Source organism: Falco cherrug, chromosome 11 (genome assembly GCF_023634085.1).
Source record: "Falco cherrug isolate bFalChe1 chromosome 11, bFalChe1.pri, whole genome shotgun sequence".
Lineage (NCBI taxonomy): Eukaryota > Metazoa > Chordata > Aves > Falconiformes > Falconidae > Falco > Falco cherrug.
In genome coordinates this window covers 29,423,073-29,435,850 of record NC_073707.1, presented here as the reverse complement: position 1 = coordinate 29,435,850, position 12,778 = coordinate 29,423,073, and positions in this window count along the sequence as shown.

Genomic DNA, 12,778 nt, shown 5'->3' with positions numbered 1-12,778 from the left:
TTACAGTGATAATTCTCCAACATATGCTTATCCATTCCTCTGACTAGCTTACTTTTTTCTTATGCTGTACTAATAAATCAGACTTATTTGTCTTTGAATTCAGCTACACACTGGAACACTAAAAAGGCTAGTGTAATAGTTACTCCCTGCTATTCCTTCTGCACTGAGGCAGATTTAAGTGGTACACCACAGCAGCAGTCTGGTAATTTCACATTTTAATTCCCTTAGAAGTAGTGGGTGAAGACCATCTGGTCTTCGTGAAGTGTTACTGCTCAATTTATTGATTTGTTTCAAAACCTGAGGATTGCTAAAGAGTTGTGTTGCAAAGGTCAATTCAGCTCAACAAACCCTACAAAAAACTCACATCTTGCAATATCATTTATCTAGAAAAACTCAACTACAGGTGTGGCACATTTTTTTCTGCAAGACATACATCATTTGCTGTCTTTCCAGCTAGGTTAAGTGAGGTAGGTAACATAAGAGAACTTGACTGAAGTCATAATACTAAAGCTGCTATACATTCCACAATCTTTCTACAAATCATTTGCCTTTATTAGGTCATATACACTGCTTCTATACACACACACACTGAAAACATATGAACATAAGGTTAAGCATCTATAAATAATATTGCTGCTCTTGCAATACATAATCTTTCCCTTTTAAATCTGGTTTGCCTATGAAAAAAATGAAACAGTTCCTTAGTTTCACCATCATATACACACACCGTATGCATTCATGCAATTAAACCTTCTTTCTTTCTCTTCCCTTGTCATTCCCTTCCCTAATTCCCTCATCTTCTAATAAATAACCTGGAACTCAAGCTGATTTTAATAAGGCTTTGTCTACCAGATGCTACTTTTATAATAACCCTATTTAGGTAAAGCATTCTCATTTCACTGAAAGGTACACATCTTCCAAAGTTAGAATTCATACAGAAGAACTTTGTTGCATGCTTCTTGTGGAAGCTTTTAGTTCTTGACTTTCATACACACAAAAGCATAGCAATTGATTATTTTGGTTTCCTGAGCTGAGATCTATCCAAAGTGTTTAGAAGGCACTCGCAACAGCCCTGCTGAGGGCTGCCTACCGAGGAGGAACACTGATGAACAAAACAAAGGCTGAAGCCAGAGAGCCTGCTGAGGAACAGAGGCCAAGGCACTTCCTAACAGTAGGGAATCAAGAAAAAGATCAGGAGAACCTTCGCTTGACTGCAGCAATGGTTGGAGTGGAGGAAGTAGTCGGGTGGGGGAAGAAGCCTGGATACATCAGTCCTGCAGCCCAGAAATCTCTGTAGCAAGTGCCCAAAACAGAAAACTTACTGTAAAAGACCAACTCCACTGTGCAAATCAGCCACATCTTTTTCTTGTCTCTTCTCTTCTCCCCTCCAGTTTGTTCTTTACCAGCTGCAATTGGAAGGAAAAGATGAGATTAAAGGCAAGAACCAGGGTTTGAGGAACAAGCAGTAGATGCCTCCTATAACTGAAGAGAAAGGAAAAGGAGAAGGAATTGCAAATGTTTACACAATAAGGGTTTATTTGCTTTACCTTGCAACATATTGCATCTTGATTAAGATCCACTACTGGGACAAAAGGGGGCAAGGGCAGCAGGAGAATACGAACAGAAAGCACAAGAGAATGTGGGAGGAAAGTGGGCTAGCTGTCTAACAGTGTTCAACACCCACAATACTTTGCATAGAAGGTTTTGGAAATAGTTTATTCAGAAACCTGGATAAAACTTCGGCTGTTTACTGTCAAAAAGGATTACTGAAAAAGTCATTTCTAATAAAAAAATAATTTCACTAAACAAAACAAATAAAAGCAGCTACAACATTCCTCAGTTATCTTTTATATAACATGAACCCAAGAATGGAACAGCTGCCACATTTGGCTGACAATTTGGTTGACATTTTGACACATTATTCAAATTCAGAGCATTTTTCTTCTTTCTGAAGCAAATAGATTTTGCTTTAAATAGCCCATTTCATGCAGTGATACTTGCAGGCACAAATCCTTGGTTGTCATTCATGAAAAAAACGTTTAACTGATTTGTAAATTATGAGTGACTTTTAAAAGCACAGAGAGATTTTCACATTATAAGACAACAGAATTTTAATCAAAAAGAAGAGTCAAATATAGAACAGAGATCACCAAAAGGAGACCTTATGCTCATTTCTTAATTAAGAACAAACAGCAACAGCACACATCAGGATACTTAGCACATTTCAGCACACTTTTCATCAAGTGCCTACTGAACTCCTGGACACAGCCGCTGACATGTTACACTCCATGAAGGAAGTGGGCACCAGCCATACGACTTAAGCTCTGCAACATGAGCAACATTTGTAGAAAGATCCTGTAGAAAACATGAAAACATGAAAGCTCTGTCAGAGAATTCACTCATCTCCAACTTAGCTCACTGTACAGAAAACAAATGCTGCCAGTAATATGCATACTTCTCTGTTATGTTATTCCTCTCAGAAATTTTTCTAAGTGTGTCAGTTTATTCCATTTGGTTTCTTAAGTTTGTGCCTATATCCATGCTTAACCTCTCATTTTGACTCAAAACCTGATGTGCAATAACATCAAATCTTTCTGTGCTGTTGAAAGTCACTCAAAATTAACAAATCAAATATTTTCACATGAAAAAAAGCCCATGTCTAGCCTCACAAGGCTTAGCTCCCTTTTCTTACATTCACACAGAGACATTTTAAGAGATGCTAAAACATCTTTAAAAGGCATTAACTTAAGGCCTGTTAACCTTTGTGGAAGCTGAGAGACTTTCAGTACAGAGGCACACATCAAACTAGCATGGGCAATGATGATGGTAATAGAACTGGGGGCTCCCAAGACAAAAGCAACAAATGTGCTCATCTCTTCTGGCTTTTCAAAGATGATTAAATACCTCTCTTGGAGGAAGAATGCAAAGGAGTGGCCATTAGGGCTTCAGAGGTTTTCCATTGGAGCTCTGCCTCTTCCCAGTAGATTTTTCCTGGACAGGACACCCGGCCCTAGACATCTTCCCTCACTAGATGAACTGCTATTAAACGTTACTGCACTTACTTTGTTGTTTTCTTGCTTTCCAGAATACACAGCAGAAAGCAGTAACAGAGTTTTAACACCAAGCAGGAAAAATACTGCATTACTCTGACAGTGAATTTCCTATGCCTTGGCAGACTACTTTACACTGTTAATACCTTGGAGTGGCCCATAACTTTTGCTATATGTTTTAAATTGATTAGCTTCCTAGGCTGATTTGGCTTCTGAGACAAGTTTTGACAACATGCTGAGAGTACAGCTGTCTGGGCAAGTTATCTGCAACTAATGAAACTCTACAGTTATTTCTTTTTTCTGATATTTGACTAAATGAAAAAAGGCTTTTGTTAAGTAGTAGGCATTCCATTTTGTTTAAAAAACTGTCAGGAAATAAACCTCATCATTCTTCAGCTGCCTTGTTAAATGTAGATGCCATACAAAGCAGTAATGATAAACACCCTGCAGACAGATCTAAGTTCTGCAAGTGAAAAACAAACCCCACTGCTCTGAAACAGTTTGTGTAGTGTGATTTTTTATTTTTTTTTTAAGCATACACAATACTCCCTACATGCTGTGCTATAAGCCATGGTCCTAGTATGGCTACACAATCTTCAGTTCTGCAGCTTTACACTGTAGGAACACTGTAAATACAAGAGACAATGTAGAAGTTGAACATCGTAGCTTTTAAAGTTTCAGCATAAATGCTTCAGGGAAGTGGAAGGAAAATGGTTTACTTTAAGATTATTGGGATATTACACACTTAAGTTATATAAGCTAACTCATAATCTTTCCTGGAATTACATTGCCAAATATATTCAGGTAGAAAAATTAACATGTGAAATATTCCCTGGAAAGCTATTTTGACTTTCAGAACAGAGTCATCTCATGCAGCATGAGAAATGTTACTTGGTGATGCTTATCTAAGAAAGTTAAGCAAGTTTTAATTTGTACTGCAGAAATGAACTGCATATAACTATAAAACACTGCCTTTTGAAGTGTTGTAAGTCATAAATGTCTGTTAAATTATGAAAAGATACTTCATGTTCTCAGTGCAATATAGAAAAAAATACAGGGTAATCATCACTTTTCTGTATTGGTTTTTGATTAAGTGAACAGCATTTGAAACTGTAAACTCTTCAGAACAGTAATCTCCTTGTTCTTTCAAGCAGTCTGTAAAACACCAGGACAATTTCCAGTGCCCTTTAATAAAATTTACATGGTTAATTAATGAAATTTTCCATGAAAAAAGGTTTCTGCCAACAAGGCCTAAAAAAGTTCCTAGTAAAACTAAAGCTAACACAGCACCAATGATTTCATAACTATGAATTTTATTTACCATTATTGCTAGTTACTCTGTCTTAGCTTTGGCCTGGCTAATAACGTCATGGTGACCCAGTTCTTAAACCTTCAGCCTACTCAAAAATTTAATGATCTAACCAGTTCTTCTACAGACAGCAGAAAACGTCTGTAAAAAATGTAAACCAGAAATAATATTCCACACAAAGCAGGTTATTGTCTCTAGTCATACTGCATTTCTTACAAACAGAGCAAATTCTAACCTATTTAATTTAACAATGTTTTTCTGTATTGGCTATGAAGCTTTCCAGCTTGAAAACTGAAAAAATCTCATTAGCTTGCTTAATATCTGCATTGACATTTTAGTTCAGTGCTGTTCTACCATCAAAATGGAAGTGGTTTGGGTTTTTTTCCCCCATTCCTATCTCAAACCCATACAAGGCATGCAATTTCAAAGCATTCAACAGCAAGTAGTTTGAAAAGGGAAATAGAGCCACATGAAGGTCACTGAGGATTGTTTATGTCCAGTTTTAGTTTTCCCACTCTTGGCTACATCACAAGGAGGAAAGACTGATTTATAACCGAGCTCTTATTAAATACTATACCTTTCTGTATGGGAAATACTACTTTACCTACAGCCAAGCTAAAGATTTTATTTCCTTCCACATTAATCCTGGAAGCACTGCAAATAAGCACAAGAAATTTAGACAGCAGAATGTGAGAACTTCTTCACTGTTGCTTTTAGCACCTACTGTGACAATACCTACTAGTGATGAAATTTTGCATGTCTGGAGAATTATTTTAGAAGTCATAGAATAGCTTTAAATAAAAAAGATGGACAGAGGTTTATAAAAACTGGGTAACCTAGAAAGATTTTAATGGTTAGAAGTGAAGCCATTCACCTAGTCACACTGGGCACAGAATATGTTCTCTGTACCAGAACATTTTTTTGAAAATTATTTCCTTAGCTCTATATTTCTCAGACAGTTTATTAACCTGAACCCTGTCTCCTACACCTGAGAAAGTTCACAGCAGTTGAAAGCCTTTGGAAATTAGTTCCAGGAGCTCTTCTCTTAAGAAAGAGCACATGGGGGTACAGCTCTTGACACTCCAAGCCCCAATTTCCAGGCAATGCTGTACATGAGGTTGACTGATTAGGGTGAAAGCAGATGAAGTCCAGTATGCAGCAGCTAATGCAGGCAGTAGAGTCCATTACAGTGATGCATAAAGATACCGCATTATGTCGTACGTTTTATACAATGGATTCCAAAGTCATTTAAACAGTGAAAGCAAAAATGTGACTAAGAACATTATGTGCTTTTTCACTGGCAAGACTCCCACAGACTTTATTAAGAACAGATAGGCTGTCCCTAGATGTTCTTAAGATTTCATCATTCAAAATTAAGCCATTTGCATAATCTGTGCTGAAAGGGAAGCCAGAATATTCTCTTCTTTTTACCAATGGTAGTGAAAAGTAATCAGAGTCCTTATCTCTTTTCCTGTTTTGACCTTCTCCAAAAAAGATACACAATAAAACCAACCTGCCATCTTATAAATGCACACAAGCTCTCAAAGTCACCTTTAAAAATGGAAAAATTAGAAAGAAAGAAAAAAATGGGGAGATGAGCGGGAGAGGAGAGGTTCTGTCTATAACTGTAGCTCTTTCTATTTGAAAATCTGTCATCTGTTCTCTCGCTCCTTTCTGGCCTGCTTCTCAGGTCCAACCTTTCTGAAGCACAGGCCATCTCACCTACAAAGAACGCTGCATAGCAGAAAAAGGCTTTCACCTTCGTTAACATGTTTTAGGTCTGTTCTCACAGATATACTAATGAGGCAGGGGGGGAGCAGAAAAACACCCAAGAAACAGTGTAAGAACAGCTTAGCCACGAAAGAAATAATCTGTGAAAGCTTAATGATTGGAATTAAAGAGGACAGATGATATGGTACCTCTTTGCCTCAGAAGTTTCTGGGATTTTTAAAAAATGTTCTTCGTTCTTTCTGTTGCGTAGCTGGCATTCTAATTGTGATCATAAAAGCTATTTTACAGCACTTTAACAGCTAAATGCAAATAACGCCAAGAACAGTAGCTGTGTTTAAAGCAACATATAATTGCTCTAATTGATAATTTAATAGTAATTCTAATGTAATATAGCAAATAGGAAAATAAAATATAATAGTGGAGAAAGCGTATATGTATTTGGCGAGCTACAGTAGCCAGACAGAAATGATGCAACTTAGCATTATTTTTTCAGGATGTTTCATCGTACGTTAAGAAAAGTGCTCATATTTTTCCAACAGAGACACATCCAATTAACTTTTCATCAGGTTTCCCTGTAAAAATGATTCAACCTTACGATAAAAAAAAGGAAAATGCTTTGTCCAGGGCTCTGGTGCAGAAAAAGCATAGTTTGTGTACACTACATCATGGGCAACTATATTTGTAAAAAGATTAGACACTACCACAGATGAGCTCTCTCAGCCTCAACCGCGAATCTGTACCATCACCAGGTCATAGTGACACAGGCTCAAGGACTGTTTCCTTCCAGGTCCTGTGGTCTTGGCCTCCTTCACTTTATTATTTCCCATTGTTGTGGGAAGTCTGAGCACAGAGCACAGCGAGCACAGGCACAAAGCACAGTTTCTGCAGAGAAATACATCAGTACACAGAACAGAGGTTTAGATTCAAAGAACCATTTAAGGGCTACAAATACCTCTTCCCCAACAGATACTTGGACTGATTTCATTCAAAAGCTCTAATAAAGGTTGTCCTACACTTTCTCCAATTCCTGTTTCTTATCATGTAGGTTTCCAAATTAGACAGGCACCCTCCTTTAAAACAGGCATTATTAGTCTTCCAGTTAGTTGAGAAACTGAATCTGTCCGAGCAACATAACTAGAGAAATACTTTGCCACCTTTTTTTCTCCCCTCAAAGTAGTCTTCTAGGAAGAAAAACTGCAAAGTTGAAAGCCATACTGGCATGTATTCCATGGTTCAGCAGAAGAATATAGATATTTTTTTATTCCTCTGTCCTACTCATTTCCTTATCACATCAAGTTCATCCTACAGAATGGATTGCCCAATGTACAGCCATTTATGGTTATAAACAGAATCTTAAGTCAGTCTAAGCATAATTCCCAATTCACAAGGATCACCTCTGCATCTTTATGCAACTATTTATTTAAGAGTTCCTGCATCCACTGCCATTATTTTATGGTACAGAAAAACTTACGAGAGCAGAAAACCATGGAAGGTCTCTCTCTCTCCCAAGGGACTAAGGAGTTCCTGTAGCAAGGAATTTTCAACCTTAGACAGATCTATAGTAAATATAACACATGAAAGACTCACACCAAAGTAAAAGAAATTGATGGGCTTCTATTTTTCCTTGCAAAATAGTTTTTAGAAAGAAACACTGCCAAAAACCCCCCACAAAATCCTAAAAATTATGTTTCTGTTCTTCAATATATTAATACTAGGTAATTTTTATGATATTAGGTTCAAAAAAAATGTTTTATGTACACATCAGACCAAATCCTGAAGGATTTGCCAAGCGGTTTTTGTTGGGGTTTGTTCTTTTTTTTCCCTCCAGACTTTTTAGTTAAGCTAGTATATGGAATCTAATTTTAGCCTACCAAGGTTTCACACTTGCTACTGCAAACTCTGCCTTATTAGCTACCACTCAGAAGAGAACCTGAAATGATCTGTTGATACAGACTCCAAAACCCGAGCCTGTGCAAGCACCATTTTTGACTGAAGTAAAACAAAACCACTGGAAAAGATACTCTGCTGAATATTTATTCCTTAGTATCTCGGTTCTATTTCCTTTGGAAATCAGCATTTGAAATCCTTCTGTTTTACTAAAATCAAAGATAGCTTTCTTGGAGGGTCTTTACAATCCTCAATATATAGAAAATTAGGTTTGGTTTTTTGAAGCTTCCATTTCTTGTGCTTGTTAACTGATCTGTAATATTAACATAAAGTGGATTATCATGTTTTCCTCCCTTACAAAAAGCATAAGCATATTCAACAGCCTAATTAATCCTAATCAAATAGAAAGTCACGGAACACTTCTCTTGACCAGTATAATTCAGAAATGCCCTTGTCTAGATGGCTTGCAATTTGCAGACTTCATTTTTCAAACGAAAAAGACAGATGCATTTTTCTCTGATCTAAAGGGTCTGGGTAAATTAAAACTAATTAGGTTTATGTATTTCTGATAATTGAATGAGATGCACGTAAGCTATATTATGATGGAGAAAACAACTACTCTTAATTTTTATAAATGAGATGCAGCAAAAGACAGCATCTTAAAATCTATTAAAGGTTAGAATCAAGCAGCAAAACAGAGCTCTGCTTTATTAAAGAGAGTCTTAAGAGTATGTACCAGAGTCCTTTACGGTACCACCCCAAGCAGAGTCACGAACAGTGTTTTCAATGTAATTCATTCATTGCCAGAACTGATCAAAATGAAACATGAACAGGAAAGTCTCAATTCTCACTTTCAAATCTTAACACAGTCTTGTGTGTACAGCCGACTACATCAGCAGAAGTAGAAAGCACTTCATGGGATAAGTGCCCATCCTATACAGAGAAAAAAAACTCAAACAACAAAACCCAAACCCAGTTAGACATTATCAGGCAGCCAGCCAAAAGGCAGCCAATTAAAATATTTCAAGGACTTCCAGGTAAGTGCTTTAGAAATAAGTATTCAACTGAAGTTAACAGCTGTTAAGTTTGTCTGTATCTTGAGAACAAGGCACACTCATGGCACACTCATTTTACACTGCAAATTTGCTCGTTAGTGGTCATGGAAACACAGCTGTTTCCTGATAAGCAACTACAGAGATGCACATGAGAACCTGGCCTGGCAACACAGCACCCTGGATGGACAGTGCCAGTCTGATGCTGCTCTGCTACAGACTCTGTGACCTTCCCTGAAATGCACTAAGATACCTAGAGGAAGATAAGGGGAATAGAAGTCTTGGAATTATAGCACTTGGGAATAACACAAATTTCAACATGATTCCTTTATCATTATGCTGGATCCTTCTCTTATGGCAAGCTGGAAGAAGAACTGATATTTAAAACATCAAGATACAGAAACTGACTTAATATTTGGCAATTTGCTACCAGGTAGATTTACCTGTCAAAGCCATCCACTGGTGCCAGGCAATTTGGTAGGTACACAGAGAAAGGTAATTTCAGGAGAACAGCATGAGCTCCAGTTGCACCATCACTTTGGGGTATAAGAAAAAAAGAAATACTGGCGGGTAGGAAAGAATTCTATGATGAACTGGGACTAGGACTAGTGAATCTCAGAATCTCAGTATATGGGTAGTCTCCCTATCAGAGATAGGCAGAAGATCTCTGTGAAGCACAAGGGTTCCTCCAAGCACATAGAAACACCTGATTATTGCCAGATTAACCCTCACTGTTTAGATCAGCAATGCTCTGACATGTAAACTGCACAAGTCTGCTGCTCTGGTACAGGTCATAAAGCTTGACAACGGACAGAAGATTCTTACCAGGTTTTCATCCTTAAATTATTCCACGCTCTTGTACTAAATATGTTTGCAACAATTTTCTGAGCAGAGGAGTGGTGGAGTCAGATTTTTTCCCTGGGTCTCACACCAAGCTCTTAAGAAAAAAAGAAAAAAAAAAATGGGGTGAAAAAAGCTGAGAGCATTGGAATACTAATGTTTAAACATCACACACAAAAATCATGCCTCATGTATTTTCTTTAGCTGAAAGGACAGAAAGAAAACTTTTGTTCCCAAGAAAACAAAGAAAACCCTCAAAATCTAGCCAGTAATCCAGTCTTTGCCAGGTTCACCCATTCTGGTACTGATAACCACCAAAACCAGTAAGTCCACCTGCCCACCAAACAGCCTTTTACACCAACGTATGTTATACTGACAGTTGTTGGAAAAGAGAAAACGGCCACATTCAAAAAGGCAAAAAAAACAGAGACAGGCCTGTAGAGTCTGCCAGACTACTGAAAAGTAGGCTGTCCACATGAATCCTTGAATACTTTAGCATACAATGAAGGTGACATCCTCTTTCAAAATCCAAACTGATTTCCAAGTTAATTCATAGGATTTTTGTTTTATAAAATCACATTACCAAAAAATGTACACAAAAAGATGCATAGACTCACCCTAGAAGGTAAAAATAAAAACAAACCAGTCTTCCACTTTTTCTCTCCTCCTTTTCTCTTTCTCTAAATGGGCAGAAAAGATCATTTTCCTGTGCAAAACCCTTGACACTTGGGTTTAGCTCTAGCCATCCCTAGAACAAGCACAGGAGCAAATTAAAAAAAAAAAAACAAAAAACAACCCAACATAACCATTTGGACACTGTATTTGTATCAAGGCAATAAATGTAGAGAAGTACATTAAACCAGATCCATAATCATAAGCAGCAAGCTTTCAACACTAGGTTTGTTCTATTTGCAACAAAAACCAAACAATAAATGTCACAGAACTGCATCAGTTGAGGTGCTTTCTTTGGTCTTCTGGTTAAGATAAGAACTGATATCCTATAGGGGAAAAAAAAATTAAACACAAGACAGACATGTTCAAGTGTGTCAAACCTAGGAATACCAAACTAAAATGCATTTAAATGATCACTGACTAACCAAAAAGATTACTACTACATTGAAGGAAGCTCATTTTCAACCCTAAGTTTGTTATAAGTATTATCAGAAGCATTTTTTTCTTTCAAGAAAAAGAGAAGGCAGGGGAAAGCTGTTAAAAATGAGGTGTTTAAAACAGTCAGTGACTTTCTAGTTACCTCCAACAAGCACAAACACAAAAGATTAACCTGGCTGCTGAGGGCTCTAGGCATACACTACAACAGCACTTGCTTCATCAGTTTTCTAGTTAAAAAGGGCTGGGAACAGCATGGAAGCAGTCAGCCTATCTGCACAAAGGGAAATGAGTGTAATAAAAATATTTGGAAAAATAACTCAGAAAGAAAAGGTTATAATCATAACAGAAAAGCACTGGCCTTAATCTACGAAGGAGAACACCTGCTTTCTGACTTTATTCTTAGAATTTCTGGCAAAGAGCTACTGTAATAAAACATCGATATATGGTAAACTCCATAAAGAAAACTGAAGTGGAAAATATGCCCTCACCTTAAAGACAAGAAATGAGGCAGGAAATCAAATCAATGGCCTGTTCAGCCTGACGGCTCTAGTTTTTTATGAATTAGGGCTACTGAAGTACTTTTTCCTGTACAAGTGTTGAAAAGATTACTGAGATGTCTAACACGAGCGCATAATTGATGGTGGAGACAGATGACAAATGCGTACTACATTAGAGTCCTACGGCGTGGGGAGAATACAAACAAGTGCATGTTTAATTGTCAGGAGCTAAATAATACATCGGAATGTTTCCACTCATACATTAATAAAGGTCACTCACCACCTCTGAACACAGAGCCACAAGGTTTTCAAGATGAATACTCTAAGAAGTCTTTAAACATTTGAGGCTATAAACAAAAATAATTACTTAAAACTATCTACATTTCCTAATTAACTAATTTAGTGATGGAAATCGTGACCTTTAATAAAAGGCCTCTGACATGAAGTTTCATAACTTACTGATCACTGTTGCTGTCGTAAAAAACAACCAAAGTAGACACATAAACCTTTCATTAAATATAAAATGGGCAACAACATGGTTAAAAGTATGTACAGTGTTTCTCTCTGAACTTCATCTTCTATAAACCCTGATTTAAAGCAGTTATGAGAGAACTGTGGAACACAGATGGAAGATGTAAAGCTTCTCTTTCCGTATGAAAGTTTGGTGAACAACAATAAGCATTACAGTCCTGTCAGGTTATTCACCTATAAATGGGTAAGAATAATTGTCAGACAAAAGCTTTTAATTAATTCCACTTTCAAAATTACCCAACACAAGTTTTTGTGACTGCAATCTGATACACTCTTTTTGATTAAAAACGAGGGGCATGTGGAGAGCTTTTAAGTTGCTTTGAAAAGCATCTTAAAAACCACTGTGGAGGAAACTAGTACGAGAAGGAAAAAATCCGTTCATCACATTAAAATAGAATATGATGAAAGAATAAAACATTAAAGAAAGTTGAAGCTTGAGGCTATGTCTGAGAATCCTAAAGATATTACCAAAAGACACTACTTAAATCATTTCCAAACTGTAACTTCCTTCCACCTCCATAGAAAACTATTGAACTACTGGGTACAATTAAGCACCTCCTCAAAAAGAGAGCAGAAGGCCACCAAACCCTCTTTACATTAGAGTACCGTGTCAGCATGTAACAGCCAAGTGACTTTTTACAGAAGTTATATTAATTGCATTTAACCTTACATTAACTGGGAAAGGGAGAAAAGGAGGAAGAAACCTTTTTATAGGCCACAGATGCAGCAAGTTCAGAAGTACAGTTAAGGCCTCACCCTGATCAGAGAAAT